This window comes from Musa acuminata, chromosome BXJ2-10, assembly GCF_036884655.1.
Source record: "Musa acuminata AAA Group cultivar baxijiao chromosome BXJ2-10, Cavendish_Baxijiao_AAA, whole genome shotgun sequence".
Lineage (NCBI taxonomy): Eukaryota > Viridiplantae > Streptophyta > Magnoliopsida > Zingiberales > Musaceae > Musa > Musa acuminata.
Window position 1 is genome coordinate 17864308 of NC_088347.1, and position 10331 is coordinate 17874638.

Sequence of the window (10331 nt, forward strand, 5' to 3'; positions counted from 1 at the left end):
ACACCATACCTGGTATATAGTCTCTAGGATATTATGTGGATGAGGGATTATAGGTACATGATAATTGAGGATAGATAAGTCCAAAGTATTTGATTCCCTTATATCATTTGGGGACTATGATGTAGTAACCTAATACATCTGTAGTTGATAAATTGAGTGAATTATTATGAAGATAATAATTTACTAAGCTAGAAGGAATTTGATAAGACCCTAAAGTCTTATCGTAAAATGCTCTGATACCAAATGATAGAACCCTAAGGTTTTATTATAAAAGAAATGGAAGAAAAGGGGATGATCACTTCGAGGGGATCGACCTCCTTGATTGCTTCGACGGGATTATCCTCCTAGGGTTTGGTCCACAGACTAGAATAATATTTCTTTCATTGATTGGTTCATTGATTGATCGATTGAAAGAAAGGGTTACATCACTATTTATAGAGTTCCACCTAAAGTCCATTATGACTTGTACTCTTAATAATAAATAAATATTAAATAAACTTCTACCCGACTCTAATTGAACTAAACAGACTCAATAAATATTATTCAAAGCTCATAAAATAAAAAAATCCTAACAATTCCTCCCTCTTCAAATCAGCCTTATCCTCAAGGCCGAGTAGCATTAAACACGGGAGCTTCTCTTTCAGCACTTCAACTATAGGCTATCTGTAACGCATCACAACCCGTTGATCAAGTAAGTATGGTCTCCATTTTTTGATAGTGTAAGCAATATGTTTGTCTTTTAGTGTAGTAAGTATTGCAAGAAACTCCTGGCCCTATATAATCAATTTTATCTTTGAACATTTAATATCATAAGTTAAAATACATCCATCAACGATCTTTACTTTGAATTTGTCACAGCCTTCAATGTGATAGGCCAATTGGTCAACAGTCTTAGAGTCCATAAATTAGTTAATACTACCAGTATCAATCAAAACTATAATATACTTATGTTCTAGAGTTCCACCAACTTCCATAGTTTGCGGGTTAGAGTAGCCGGCTAATGTATGCATTGTATGTATGGTAGGTCAAACATCTTAATTAGAATTTATATCTTTATTATTAGAGTTCACATTCTTAGCTTTCGGTTCCTCTCCAATTGGTTCAATCATCAGAAGTTGCCCTTTTTTACATCGGTGCTCCATACTCCACTTTTCATCATAGTACAAATCCCTTACTGATCTTTCCTTGCTAATTTTTTTCTCATGTAAATGTGCGAATGAGATTGCCGCTATCATAGTGCGGGGTTGATGAGCCTTAACTTCACATCGAATCTCTAGAATAAGTCATTCAATAAATATACCCATAAGTTATCGTTCCGACCAATCTCTAGCTTGATTTGATAATCTTTCAAACCTACTATGATATTTTAACACTGTAAAAGTCTGATGAATTATGGCGAGCTGGCCATCAATATTCTCATATTTGGATGGGCTAAAGCGAACAAGAAGCCCTCTTTTAAACTGCTCCCACGAATGAACTCCGTGGCAAGTTTCATACCAATCGTACCATTGGATTGCATCTCCATGGAGCTGGATTGAGGCCACTTCTACCTTGGATTCTTCTGGGATTCTATGAAAATGGAAAAAAATTTCTGCCCTAGAGATCCAACTGGTCGGATCTCCATCTTCCCATCTCGAAAATTTCACCTTCTTATGTGAGTAGTTTATGTCACAATCTTGGGGCCCTTTTCCTATATTTCCATATTTGTGCAACATAGAACTTGAACCCCCATTTTGTTGAAATTTGTTAAAGCTCTCTAATAGGCTCTTTTTGAAATCATTAAGTGTTTCTTGCAGTCGATTATCATTTCCAATGCTTCCATTTGTACCTTTACTGAGTTATCGGTGGTCATTGCATAAGACTGTAAATCTGTAATCTCAACTCCTGTTTTTGATGTCAATCAAGGGCATCAACACTGTTGATGCGAAGTTGTCGAGGAAGTGGATGCTGAGGGTAGTGTTGCGGTCCCTGCGTTGGAGGAAGAGTTGCTACCCTGTTTCCGTTGCTGCATGTGGTGAGAGCATCGGGGCTGGAAGGCGATTACGTCGATGTGGCTGCAGCTGTTGTGACCGAAGGGTTGATCGCCGAGCAGCGGGGTTGAGGCTGCGGTGATGGCTGTTGAATCTTGGATTTTGATGATGAAGTCAATTGTCATTTGTTGTCTAACCTATATGTTGAGATAAGTGTGCAGGATTAACTACGATGAAAGTAATACGTGCAGCAGGAGTTGCGCTGGAGTCATGACAATGATCACGTTGGGAGTTCGAGAGCTCGACAGAAGTTCGGACTATCGTCGGAGGTTCTACGGGAACAAATCCGAGAAGTCCATAAGCTTGCCAAAGAAGCTCGTCGGAACTCGCCAAGTGTATCGTCGCAAGTCCAGGAGTTTGCCAGAAGTCCGCAGGAGAATCATCGAGGGTTCATCGGATGATCGACAAAAGTTCGCCGGAAGATGCAATTGACGCACCGGAGCAAGCTGCAGAAATTGTCTTAGGATTTATCGTAGTTAGCACAATGATTAAGTTGGTAATGGGAGGTGATCCCATTGGCTTAATCTTGGGGCAATTGGGCCCCTGAAAGACCCAATTTGGACCGAATAGATCTACCCATTCGGACCCTGATTACTATAGGAGGTGCAATCGCCCAAGCCAGGAGGTGCAACCGCCTGGGCTAAGTCTCCCAAGGAGACTGGGCGGTGCAACCGCCTGGGCTCAGTCTCCAAGTGAGATTGGGCGGTGCAACTTCTCCTGACAGGAGGTAGCACCGCTTGAGCTCGGTCTTCGAGCTCTGGCAGGCGGTGCAACCGTCCCAATCAGGAGGTGCAACCGCTTGAGCTCGGTCTTCGAGCTCTGGCAGAGAGGTGCAACCGCCTGATCCCGGAATTCCAGGAATTGACAGTTTTGAGCTCCAAATTTGAACTGGGTTGGGGCCTATAAATACCCCACCCATTCAGCACTGAAAGGTGCAACTAACACTCGAAATCTTGACATCTTTCTGTGATTCTTAGAGCTCAAAATTGTTGTAAAGGCCAAAAGTTCTCCTCCCCCTGTTCTTCAAGTTTTGAGTTGTAAAGAGAGGAGAGAAAATTTCTGTAAGGGTTGTCTCCTAAGCCCGTCAAAAGGAGTGAAACTGTAAAAGGGTGGTTGGCCTTCGCCTATTGAAGAAAGGCCTCTAGTTGACGTCGGTGACCTCGTCGGTGGAGGAAGCCAAAAGTGGAGTAGGTCAAGATTGATCGAACCACTCTAAATCTCGGTTTGCATTTACTTTGAGTATATTATCTTTACTGCAAACCTCCTCTGAAGCTTACTGCCTTCTGTGCTTTTACGATCGGGTTTCAAGCCTTTTACTTTCCGAATCAGTGTTTAGACGTAAATCTGCTTTTTCGTACGAACATCATATTGCAGATTGCGTTTACGTTTTGAGCTTTACCATAACTGCAAACTGCCTTCATACTCTTGCTTAAACTGCATCTTGCCTAATCAAGTGATTTACAAATCAGCACTTAGATGTAAATCAGTTTCTTCGTACGAACGTCGGATTTCAGCTTGCGCCTATATTCTGGTTTTCATCATAGCTGCAAACTCCCTGCATAGATTAACTTTAATATCATCTTGCTTAGAATCGGATTTTACACAGAAATCATTTTCATCGTTCGAACGCAGCTTTCGAATTTAATCGTAGAAAGTTTTCCACTGCACTAATTCACCCCCCCCCTCTCTTAGTACTCTCGATCCTAACAATGGCAAACTACGGTGATGGCAACCTATGGCTATGGCAGAAGATGCTAAGGAAGGGGGAGGCAACGTTGAAGCAGTCAGGGTTGAGAAGAGGAATCGGTGGTGTGTGCACTGCTAGGGTTGAGGTAGGGCAGCGTACTTACCGCGGTTGCTGCGTGCACTGCTAGAGGGCGACTGCTGCAGAACGAGGGGTTGGTCGTTGGCCGGGAGCAGTGGCGATAGTGGTTGCTGGTCGGGAACTACGATGATCGGTGGCTGCGGTAGAAAATGCAAAGTTGCTATGTTGTGGTCGCACCGAGGAGGGGAGGTCGAGCGGCTACAACTGCGACGGTTGTGACCCAAGGGAAGGTAGTGACGGTGGTGCGACTGGGGGCAGCACCACCAAGGGCTCGCCACCGCGGTAGCTGCGACAGTGCGAATGAGAGGCAATGATGCTTATTGCAGTCACTGCATGGAGGGATCACTATTGATGAGGGTGGGAGGTAGCGATGGTGGTGTGGCTAGGGGCAGCGCCACTACAGTGGCTATGACGACGCGAATGGAAGGCAGTGTTGCTCTGTCTGTGTCACAAGGTTGAAGGAGGCACTAGTGACGTTGAGGGATCACGTGCAGTTGAGGAAATGATGGTGGCTGCGACAGTCGTTGTTGCCTTGTTTTGATCGCCGCAAGAATGGATGATCGAGCGACTGTGGCTATGACCCAAGGGGGAACAGCGATGGTAGTGCGGTTGGGGCAGCATCGCTGACGGTAAAAGCGACGAGGTGGTGGTCCGCTGGCTATGAAGTAGCGGTCGTGGCCCTTCTCTCTTGTTCAGGGTGGAGCAGCAAGGAGGGAAGGCTGCTGGCCGAGGAGCAATGACGATGGTGGTCGCCGACCAAAATGCAGCAGCTGTGGTGGGGCTGGCGGAAAGCAGGGGAGGCAGTGGCCCCTTTCGACCAAATGGGCTTCAGAGGGGAGAAGATGTGGTTGTGACGATTACGGCACAATGAGGAGGGGAGGTTGCTGGTTAGGGAGTAGCGACGGTGGTGGTCCAGTGGCTGAGAAGCAGTGGTGACGGTGGAGAAGGAGGAGTCAACGGTGTCACGATTAGGAACAAGGGCAACCGGTGAGTTGCCCTGTTTCTATCACTGCGAATGCAGAGCAAGGGGGACCAGTGGCTGGGAGGCGAGCAACGGTCATCACACGGTGGCTGGCAGTAGTGGTGGCTCGACAACAAAGGAGGGGGGTGGCGTTGAAGTGACCGAGAAGTAGTGGCAGTGGTGGAGGCAACCCGCACCTACAGCAGTAGAGGGATCGGCAACTGCTCTGTTTATATCACACCACAGAAACAGCGACACCGACGGATAGCGCGGTCGAAGCTACAACCAAGGGGAGGCAACCTCCCCTCCTCATTATGTCGTAACCGCCACAACCACATCTTCTCCCCTCTAAAGCCCATCTGGTTGAAAGGGGCCCCTGCCTCCCCTGCTTTCGTCCAGCCCAATCGTAGCCGCTGCATTTCGGCCAGCGATCACCGTCGTTGTTGCTCGCCGGCCAGCAGTTGTCCCTCCTTGCTACTCCACCCTAAACGAGCGAGAAGGGCCATGGTCGCTACTTCATAGCCAGCAAACCACCCCCTCATCGCTTCTGCCATCAGCGGCGTTGCCCCAACCGAGCTACCATCGCTGCCACCCCTTGGGTCGTAGCTATAGTCACTTGACCATTCGTTCTCGTGATGATCAAAATAAGGCAACCACAACCGCCGTAGCCACCACTATTTCCTCAACCACATGTGATCCCTTAACGTCACTAGTGCCTCCTTCTGCAGTGCGACAGAGATAGAGCAATATTGCCTTCCATTTGCGTCGTCGTAGCCACCGTAGCGGTGCTGCCCCCAGCAACACCACCATCAATGCCTCCCAGCCCTGCGACAGAGATAGAGCAACGCTGCCTTCCATTCGCATTGTCGCAGCCACCGTAGCGGCGCTGCCCCCAGCAACACCACCATCGTTGCCTCCCAGTCCTTAGTAGCAGTGATCCCTCCACGTAGCAACCGCAACAAGCATCGTTGCCTCCCATCTGCACAGTCACAGCTACCGCGGTGGTGAGCCCTTGGCGTTCTTGCTACAGTGAGCTATAAAAAAAAAAAAATTGTGTGAGGAAGGGTGAAGTCGGCAGCCACGAATTGTCATGAACGATCGTCGTGCACCCGTAACAACTTCATTCAACGAACCGTTTGTTGCTCTAATCTATATGTACAGTTGCTTGGCAGTATGTTTTGGCTTAGTTTTTAGTCTTTTTGCTTGTAAAAATATAAGTTCGAATAAATTACAATACTATAGTGTGATCGCTTATCGAACTGAGCAAAACAGCCCTAAAACAGCTTCGTTTTCACGTGCCATGGGCTGATTTCTACAACTGCTACACACGAAACTCCAACCATCTCAGCTCCCTAGAACCACCCGGGTGGCATAAGGCTGGATGGGGCTTTGGTGAGCAGCTATTTGTGGACTTGCAGCTGTTTGTTCAACCTTCTAAAGTCCTTGTTTTCCCCCTCTCCCTCTTTTCTCTTATGCACGCAAGGTGCTCGCTGAATTGCTTGTGAAGCTTCTCCTTTTCGTGAGACATCGGGACTTGTCTGTCGCTCATTCTTCGAACTAATCAACTTTCTTTTTTACAGGTCCTTCGAGACTTGCGAGAGGTTGCAAGTGGGCTGATCTTTGTGGACGCAAATCGCAAGGGTGAAGCGCGACTTAGGCAACGCAAGCTAAGTTCGCATCTTTGCCGCAAGGGTGCCTCACACCTTAGGCAATTTCAGCTAAGGCCATGACATTATGGTATCAGAGTGGGCAAGCACTTCGAATGAGCAGCGAAGGAACTTCGTAACTTCACCATGCCAAAGCATCGTGGCGAATCAAGCAAGATGGGGAAAGCCGGACTCTTGCCCCAAGCAACCGCAGGTGGGCTGCAAGTGCATACTCGCTCTCATGCTGTTGGAGTCGCTCAAGAGGAGCATAGCAGCGAACATGATAAGCGAGAAGTTGGCTATTCTCCGTAAGCGGAGGAAGCGTAATCTGGAGCGCCAATGGGGAAAAAGAGTCACAAGGAGAGACTCACAACGATAGAAACCCGCTTGAATGTTCTCGAAACAAGTTTGGAGGAACTCTACCATGGCCAACGAAGGATTGTTGGGGTAAAGAACTCGCAAGAAGAAGCGGAGTCTAGGATCGACAAGGTTGAGGCCCTAGTCAACTGATTATCAGATGACACCAAAGACTCCGTGCAACACCTGCAAGAAGTTGTGGCGGAACTCACTTTGAGGGTGACCATGCTCACAAGGGTACTAAATGCGGGAGGAAGCAACACCCGCATTGCGCCACCACAAAACTTGAGGGCACCCGAGCTTCATGGTTATGGAGAGGCCAGCTATGCAAAAGAGCTCAAAAATTTCCTATTCGATATGGAACAATACTTTCGAGCTACGAGGCCTCATTTTGAAGAAACCAAAGTTTCTATAGCAACCATGTATCTGAACGGAGATGTAAAACTTTGGTGGTGAACCTATTGGGGGGAGATCCAACAAGGTCGGTGTCTAGTTGACACATGGGAGGACTTGAAGCGGGAGTTGAGAACTCAGTTCCTACCGGAAAACACCGAGTTCGTCGCAAGAAGGAAATTGACACAACTCCGCCAAAATGCTTCCATCCGAGACTACGTGAAATAATTTTTTGCGCTAATGCTGGACATCCAGGACATGTTTGAGAAGGATAAGCTATTCAGCTTTCTTAATGGTTTGAAGCCATAGGTGCAACAAGAACTACATCGAAGGAATGTCGCCGACTTAATCGAGGCAATTACTGCTGCAGAAAGGCTCACCGACTTCATTTCCTCTGAATACTCGGGAAGAAAGAAACAATCTTTAAGCAATCACCCTCTAAAATATTCTCGAGGGAAGGAGCTCGGGGGCGAACAGAATAAGAAGAGTTCCTACAAAGGGCTAAGCCTGAAAGGCAAGGCCCCGAAACCTAGCGGATGCTTCTTGTGCGGAGGGCCGCACATGGTGAGGGAGTGCCCACAAAAACAGGCACTCAATGCTTTAATAGCTTCCATCCATCCCCCCAAATCGGACAAGGGCAAGGCTATCGCTTTTAGTTTGAGTAGTTCTGAATCCAGTAGTGATGGTGAGGAGTCGCAAGGACGCCGGATGGGAGCAATGCATTTGTTGAATGTCATGCTGGGTCAAGTGGGGGAGAACACGAAGACAAAGATACAAAAAGCAAGAAGTGGTGAGCTGATGTATGTAGACATCAAGCTAAATAGCCAAACGACCCATGCAATGGTGGACATGGGTGCTACCCACAATTTTATTGCTGATCGAGAAGCAAAGCAACTTGGGCTGATCTTGGAGAAGAGCCCAAGTTGAATGAAGGCGATGAACTCGGAGGCCAAGCGAATCTCCAGGTTGGCAAAGGGAGTCCCCATCAAGATTGGAATATGGAGCGGGAGCACAAACATGATGGTAGTTCCATTGGACGACTTCCAAGTAATCCTTGGAATGGAGTTTATGAACGTGGCGAAGTTGGTGCCAATGCCATTCCTAAACGCCCTATGCATGACGGGGGATGACGACCCCCGTGTGATTCCCGTCTCTCGGAGGGGAACCAAAGACCCTCAATAGATATCGACATTACAACTGAAGAAGGGGGTACGAAAAGGTGAACTAACATTCGTGGCTACTATGAAGCTAGACCCACTCGACGAGAAGGCCATTCATGAACCTGCTATAGTGGCGAACATCCTGAAAGAGTTCACTGACGTTATGCCACCCGAGTTGCCAAAGACTCTTTCGCTACGTAGAGGCATGGACCATAATATCGAGCTAGAGCCAGGAGTGAAGCCTCCAGCGAGACCACCCTACCGCATGCCCCCGCCAAAGTTAGCAGAACTCAGAAAGCAATTAGGTGAACTGCTAAGCGATGGTCTCATCCGCAGTTCGAAAGCACCATTCGGAGCTCCAGTTCTCTTTCAAAAGAAATAAGATGGGAGCCTCCGACTATGCGTCGATTATCGAGCCCTCAACAAAGTGATGGTGAAGAACAAGTATCATATCCCGCTCATCGCAGACTTATTCGACCAATTGGACAAAGCCAAGTATTTCTCAAAACTCGACCTTCGGTCAGGGTATTGGCAGGTGTACATTGATGAAGGTGACGAAGCGAAGATGACCTTGCTAGTCATAAGTGCCCAGCAAGCTAATCACGTGAGTGATGGCACGTGCGACTTGATACAGAATCTTTTTGCTTATTATATTTTGGCGTATATCATTTTATAACTATTGCATATGTGCATATATATATTGTGATATCCTTGGATTTGTGCAATGGGAATCGGATCGTGATGAGATCACGATAATGAGATCGATTCACCTTTAAACACATATCCTAAATAATCCCGGTCATAGGTTACTCAAGAGGGACATCGTGATAACCGGACAGACTGGTGTGCTGTATACCCGTCCATATGATGGATGCAGCTAGTCTCATAGCTGCTCGTGTAAGGACACTAGGGATACAGTATATGTGCTCATTGGAGAATGAGTTCACTGATTGATCCGCTTACGAAATGCTGGATGGTTGATGATGCCTCATTGTCAGACAGTGATTCCGTAGTCCTAGTGGTGTATCTGGTCCTTAGACTTGAGACACTAAGGATGTCCTGTATAAGTGCTCCACTCTTTGATACCAGACTTATAGGTTTGGCTGTCCCAGATCTAGTACAGTTGGTCATTGAGAGTGGTAGTCGACCTTATGAGGGCTATTGAGTGTCGATAGAGGATCATCCACTCTCGACGTCATGAGAGGAATATCCCATGTGTTCTTGCTCAGACAAATCCCTGGCCAGGGTCATTCAGGTTGAGAGAGAAAGAGTTCTCCGGGAGAATCCGATTAGAGCGAGACTCGAGTAGAAACCGTATGGGTCTGACAACACCATGCTCGATATACGGTCTCTGGGATATTAGGTGGATGAGGGACTATAGGTACACGGTAACTGAGGACAAACAAGTTCAATGGATTGAATTCCCCAGTATCGTCTGGGGACTACGGCGTAGTGGCCTAGTACTTCCACAGTCGATGAGTCAAGTGAATTATTACAGAGATAATAATTCACTGAGTTAGAAGGAGTTCTGACAGGTATGACTCACGGCCAGCTCGATATTGGGCCTAGAGGGTCATACACATATGGTAGGCATTGCGATGAGTAGAGGTTCGGATATGAGATATCCGATGGAGCCCTTGTCTTATTGGATGCAGATCCAATACCCACTAGGGGAGGACCCATTAGGGTTTGATAGGGGACCTCTATAAATAGGAGGGATTCAGAGCCTCATAGGCTAGAGCCTTTGCTTGCCTTTCCTATTCTCCTCTCCCTCTCCACCTCAGAGCAGGCCTGGAGTTTTGAGGAGCGTCGTCGCAACCCTACTGTGTGGATCACCACTAGAGAGGATGACGTTTGACCTCCTTCACCCTCTCCTAAGGATCTGCAAGGAAACAGGGATATACGATCTCCCTATGTAACACAATCTACTCTATACGCAGTTTTAAGTTTCACAGATTT